Raw genomic sequence first — 7290 nt, forward strand, 5'->3', positions numbered from 1 at the left:
GAGAGAGAGAGAGAGAGAGAGAGAGAGAGAGAGAGAGAGAACTTTCTCTGCTAGGTAGTAAGAACCAGCCCATTCTGTTCCAATTGATTCTCCTTGGGCCCTGGCTCTATCCCACTGAGGCTGCCAGATAGCACCTGACTAGCTGGAAGAGAAAGCCAGATTCCCCTGATTTTCAGTGTTTGGCTACAGGACTTGCACCTTCTTTGCCTAGCTAGTTAGAACCAGCCCGTGTGATACTCATCTCCACTTGGGCCTAGGCTCCTTCACCCTCCTGGAGAGCCCCTGACTAGCCAGCCTAGATTCATCTAGTCCCTCCAATAAAAAAATCAAAACAGAGAACCTGAAGCACAGACCAACTATTTATACTGAATTAGGAAGCAACCATGCTATATCAACAATATAAACAGAATCAACTCAACAAAGACAGGCTTGAGTTTATATCAGACACACAAGCAACAAAAGAAGTCCACATGCCCAGACCCCAATAAAGAAATATAAACAATATGAAAAACCAAGATAATATATCCCCACCCTACTCCACCATTCTATAGAAGTATTCTACAATAATAAATACCTAGAGGAATCCCTGGACACAGAATTTGAAAGAACAATTATAAAAATGATCAAAGAATTCACACAAGTATTATTCTAATACCCAAACCAGGAAAAAACCACAACAAAAAAGAAAACTATAGGCCTGTATCCCTGATGAACATAGATGCAGAAAAATCTCAACAAAATACATGTAAATTACATACAGATTGGCACCCGAGTTTTCTAGGGTCCCTTGCCAAAGGCACTATTAGACAAACCATATATCACATCTTTATCTGAATTTTTCCTACTTTATATCTTTGGGGAGGAGGGGAGAGACTCACAAAGAAATGTCTGACACCTAGCACCCAGCTCTGTGAGGCTCAGCCTGCCATTCCAGATTGCTTCGGTGCCCACCCACAGTCTCCATTAGCTTTCACTCACAAGCATTGTGGGCCTGCAGGCTCACCCCAGCTAGGTAAATGCCCCCTTTTCTGCATCACTTCTTGCACCACACCTGGGTTCCAAGATGGTGCCAAAAGCTCCTCCCTCCATGGCTAACTCTCCACAGTCAATTCTCCACAGCAGGCCCCACCTCTTGGAGAAACCAGGCCCCCTGGGACACACAGATACAAATCAAAAAGATTATCCACCATGGTTAATTAGGCTCTATTCCAAATATACAAGGGTGATTCAATATGTGTACATCAATAAATGAAATAAATGATATAAGTACACTTAAAGACAAATATCACATGATCATCTCAAAAAGACACAGAAAAGGCCTTTGACAAAATCCAATATGCATACATGATAAAAGTCCTAGAGGGAATTGGACTAGATGGGATGTACTTTAACATAATTAGGGTTATATACAACAAACACCCAGCCAACATTATTCTAAATGTAGAAAAACTTGAAGCATTCCCATTAAAATCAGGAACCAGACAAGACTGTCCACTCTCCCCACTCCTTTTCAATATAGTCCTTGAAACTCTTTAAAAAAACAAAAACAAAAAATATGATTCAGTCATGCCAGTCCTTGGCATAGACCTAACAGACTCACCTTACAGTACAGATACTTGCACAGCCATGATGTTACTGCTCTTTTCACAATAGCTAAGAAATGGAAACAACCTAAATGCCCCTCAACTGATGAATGGATAATGAAAATGCGACACATTTTCACAATGAAGTTTTCAGTAGTTAATTTTCTTTTTGAAATCATGAAATTTGTAGGTTAATGGATGAAATTTGAAATTGTTGTACTAAGTGAAGTAACAGACTCAGAAAAACAAGAGATGTATGTTCTGTCTCATTTGTGGATCTTATATATCTTGATGTAACCATGGATCCAGGAAAATGGGAAGGAACCATGGGGAGAAGAAAGAGTTGGAAAGAAGGGAACAATAAATGACAAGTGTTATTAAGAGGGAAATGGGGGAAAGAGGGGGTCCTTTAACTGAGAATGGAGAAGAGAGGATTGTAAAAGAGGAGAGGGGAAATAAATAATGCTTAGGTGGTGTGAAAAACCAAAGGGAAAATACATATACAATAAATGAGTGCATGTGTATAGCTGAAAAACTGTAAATAAATATATGAATGCCTATGGAAAAACACAGTGTCAAGCAGGAGAATCTCCCTTCAAGTTCTTGGTCAGGGTCAGGGTAGTCCAAGAGACTCCCAAAAATCACACCAGCTATTGCCACAGCCCTTAATTGCCTCCCAGAATGTCAAGGTAAGACCCTATTACTGAAGACAGACCATACTTCACACATAGGACCTGGAGTAATCAAGCTGGAAGTGACCTGGAAGCCTCCTCCCTGAAGACTGGCTCTCATGGTATCAGAGGATACTGTGCAAGCTGCCAAGGAAGACAACTAATCAGTGGTCCTACCTAGCTGTAAAGCCTAATAAACAACAATGACTGGCCCAGCAAACTCTCTCTACTGGTGCAGCAGTGACACTTTTATCTTAGGGTAATCGATAGCTGTCTAATTGGAATTAAGGCCCACTCCATGGGAGGGAACTGACGTATTATACTATAAACATAGCCAAATACATGTGACTGGAGTGGTCATAGGTACTAGAGAAAAACTTACTTTTTCCACATTCCTAGACCAACGTAATTTCTTAACTTTATTCTAAATGTGCATCCTCATATTTACAGACAAATGTACCTTTCACCCCTCATCAAAGTAACTTTTTGCAACAGATGGAGACTATTACAAAGTTCCAGAACTGATCAAACATAGAGAATAAGTGTCTGTGAGACGCTTAACTTTAAGTGACACATCTTCCATGCAACCTCTACACATAAGATGAATGCATCTCTCAACTCTCACCAGAGGTATGCAGCAGATGGTGATTAATACAGAAACACACAACTGGCCAATGTGTAGAAAATAAGAGACTACAGAGTGCTTATCTCTGAATAGGACACCTATTTCAAATTTCTGCCTCCCAAGGCCCAGGGATCTTTGCAGATAGGAAGCATAAAGATTGTAAGAGTCAGAGGGGTTGTATGACCACAAGGAAATAAAGTCTTCCAGACAGCTGATCAGTTACTTACATGAACTCATAGCAATGGTGATAGAGTGCACAGGTCCTATGCAAGCTCAAACCAAACAAATTCCCAGTATGGACTGAGGAAGTAGGTAATAAATCCAAACCCAACCTAAAGAACTCTTGGCAATTGATGGTTGCTGGGAGGGGAGAGACAGTGTCTTACAGGGATGGGACTCTTGGTTGGCCCAGTGGATAGACTCACACTGAAGGACATTTAGGGACAGAAATCAATACTCTATAGGCAATATAGATAGATGATAGATGATAGATAGATAGATAGACAGATGATAGATGATAGATAGATAGATGATAGATATATAGATAGAAGATAGATGATAGATAGATAGATAGATAGATAGATAGATAGATAGATAGATAGAGATAGATAGATGATATGTATGTATGTATTTATATATATGACAGTACATTAAATTTGAAAGGGGACAGCAGAAGGAGACGGGGATAAGGGAGGGAATCTAAATACCATCAAACTATAGTACATGAAATAGCAAAAATTCAATTGAAAAATAAAATTTGAAAAAAAAGAACTGACTCCATGAAGTTTTCCACTCACCTCCACAAAACTTGTACCATAAACACAAAAACACCCACCCAGTCCACAATAAATCAATTAATAAAGAAATATAAACATTAAAAAAGTCTGAACCCATTCACTTTATATTCTGATTTCTCCAGAGCTTGGCTCTTAATTGCAAAACCAAATTTTGAGTGTTCAAAAACCTGGTGTGTAGTGAAAGTCCTTGCTGTTGCAAATCCAAAGTGGGAAAGCTTCAGATGGTCTGCTTTGCTTTTCAGCTCACTAGCTCAGCCTGGAGTGATAAGTCCTATCACTTTTTCTTACCACTTCCCCACAATACTTGTAACAGATTACTATTCCTGTCTACCAAGGAAGATTTGTATGTATCGGGGGTATAAGACCTTCCTAAGTTCAAGTTAGAATCTAAATTATCTTTCACTTATTAATTGGCAAAAATCCTATTTTATTGATGACTTAAAATCTGAGCCAAAAGTATCAGAACATGATCAGTAAGCATATTGGGTATTAAAGATAGGTACAAATGGAATAAGTGCTATGTTAACAATTTCTAAAAATGAAATAAAAGTAAATTTGTTAATTATCAGGATTCAATAAAATGGATATCATTCAGTTTGCTAACAGAAAAAGGAACATTTTGTACATTCAGATAGAAGGCAACTGTATCAATCTGCTACACTTACCCTTGGAAGAGAAAAATCATGGGCTATATCTAGGTAAGATTCATTTTTCTCTTAATAAGTGATTTGTGTTTGAAGAATGCTACCTGAATTCATTATGTTGATCTTAGCAGACCCGGCTTTGATTCCTAACATGACCTACCATTTATTCCCTTTACAGTTAATTACTGTGATTTACAAGAACTTTTCAAATTTTGAATTACCATTATGTCTAAAGCAGTCTGGGTAAAACAGGAAGATGGAGTTTACAGTTTCAGGGAAGCAACAGCTGTTGGCTGTCTTGAGAACAAAACACAAACTTCTGGTGATCATGCATGCAAGCAAGCCTAAGAGATAAACTACTCAATGACATGACTCACTTCATTTCTAAGTAAACTTTGCAGTTGTGGCTCCTCTAATGCTGTGTTAAATATTTAAAAGTACCTTTAATTATTCCCTACCTGGACATCAAAACTTAAATTCTTTCAAGCCTGTTACAGAGAAACATTAAATGCTTACTCCCCACCAAATAACTTTGTTAATTGCTTTCTAAGAGATCCTGCAGCAGATCCTTTGAAAATAAATACTGTATGTATCAAATCATCTAATCAGTTTAGACAAGGAATGAATGTATTTAAATAGCCAGAATTGTAAAAAGTTGGGTGAACTGACTAATTTGGAAGGAGGATTACCTTGCTTTGCTTATTTATTTTTACTATCAATAATAGTACTCATGTGCATTTAGATAAGACTTGGAATGGTTCACAAAATATAGCCAATGAACCCTCAATTTTAAATTGAAAAGAAAAATAAAAGTTATTATTAAACACCTTCAAAATATTTTTCTTTTTTTATTTTTGCATTAGCCTTTTAATGCTTCATCCACCCTTGAAAGTCTCTGAGCAAGAAAAAGAAAAGTAAGAGAGTAGTGAGAAAAGAGAGCAGGCTGGAAGGGGAAAGGGGAAAGGAAGCAATCCAGGAAGGAAGCAGAAGATAAGGGGCTGGCCAGCAGGGTTATCATCTATAAGCAACAGTGACTGATTCCAGCTAACAAGCAAAAGTAAGGAAATGATTACTGAATGCATACAGGCAGTTCACAGTGAAGCTTAGAATCCTAGGTTAGAGAGAAGAAGGAGGGCATCAGCTAGTGGCCCTTTCAGGTGGGGGCAGTCAGTCCTTCAATCAGGAGCACAGGATAGAAATACTAAAGGTAGACAGAGCCTGACCTCCTTTGGGTTAATGACGTACCCCTTGGCTACTAGGCATCTGAGTGCGTCACGTCTATGGGGGGATTTGGATAAAAGGGGAGACCGGTGATAATACTAGTGAAAGTGAAGAAAAACAGAGAGAGGAACCAGTAAAACAGTAATCGACCTGGAGGAGGAATGGTGGTGAATTCTTTGAATTTTGTACACAAACATGAAAAAGCTCATTTTTGAGGCATTCACTTGTTACATAGGCATTGAGTGTTGGGAGATGGTTGGTACAAACAGCTGGCAGACAGGGAGAGGTTAATGTTTCTCAGAAAACAGGTAATTTTTTTCAGAATAATTTCTGAATAGTAATCTGAATAAAAGATGCATCTTCTCACTTAAAATTCCACTTGCAATTGATTTATGTGTGACTGTTTGTGGGAACTGTGTATATAAAATCAATCTGAATTGCAAGTTACTTTTAAAGAAATTATGTATTTTTATTTCTTTCATTTAAAACAATAATGGAACTCAATACCAATGTACTTGGAGTTTCAAAACTGCCAGAAATGATTGTAAATCATTTAGTAAAATACAAATAACTCATATCAAACACACCTAAAATAGTTTACTCTTTCAAAAAAAGATTCCATTAGCAATTTTCATATTATTTTGGCATTTTTAAGGATTATGCAAAGACAAGTTCAAATATAAGGTGGATGAAATTTTCATGCAATCAGAATTAGTAAGATCCATGTTTAAATTATTTTATTCTACCTTAATTTATTAAAAATTGACTGAAAAAAATAAGAACATTTTATAAATTCTGCTGAAATTACCTCTGTTTTCACATTTTAAGTATTATAGAAACAATTGCAAAAATTTCCTTTCCCAAATCCAGTTTCATATATTTGAATTTGAGGAAGAAACTTTCATGAAGTTAAGACCAGAATAATAATATGATATGAAAAGGGAAATAATGGATTTCATTTAACTAACATGACCCAGATGAGAGTTACTTCAACAAAAGATGTGTTCAAATTATCAGCAAGCCAAAAGAACAGAAACTGCAAGACAGCTTGATCACTAACTGTGCTAGTTTCATTTCTCTTGCTAAGATAAAATACTCAGACAAAAAAGCAGCTCCGGGAGAAAGGCTTATCTTAACTCAGCCCATCATTTGGGGCTAGTCACATTCAGAGTCAAGAGCAGAGAGACGTTTAATGGATACATCCTTATTCTTGTTCTGTTCTTTCTCCTTCTTTAAACAGTCTAAGACCCAAATCCAGGGAATGGTTCTACCCACAGTGGACTGTGTTTTCCCACATCAATTAAAGTGATAAAGACAGTCCTCCACAGACATGCCCACAGGCCAGTCTGATCTAGAACATCCTTCATTGAGACTCTTCCCAGATGATTCTAGATTGTGTTGAGTTGGCAATTAAAATTAACCATCATTCTCACCTGCTGCTTCAACTTTCTAATTACCTGAACTTATGAAGTTACTTAATCTCATTCTTCGTTTACTTCCTTATACGATGGCAGTATGGTTTGAATAAGGCCTATTGATTAAAAATCTGGTCCCCAGTCTGTCGTGCTACTTGGAGATAGGAAAATATTTAAGAGGTGGGGCTTAATGACACATCTTCTCGTTATTGGCAGTATATTCTTGAACATAATTGTAAGACACTGGTCTCTCTTTTTTGCACTCCTTAGCCATGAGGTAACCAGCTTTCCTCCACCACACACTTCCACCATGGTGTGTTATCTCAACACAAAC

This window comes from Nannospalax galili, unplaced genomic scaffold (genome assembly GCF_000622305.1).
Source record: "Nannospalax galili isolate Female #2095 unplaced genomic scaffold, S.galili_v1.0 scaffold140, whole genome shotgun sequence".
In the NCBI taxonomy this organism is placed as follows: Eukaryota; Metazoa; Chordata; class Mammalia; order Rodentia; family Spalacidae; genus Nannospalax; species Nannospalax galili.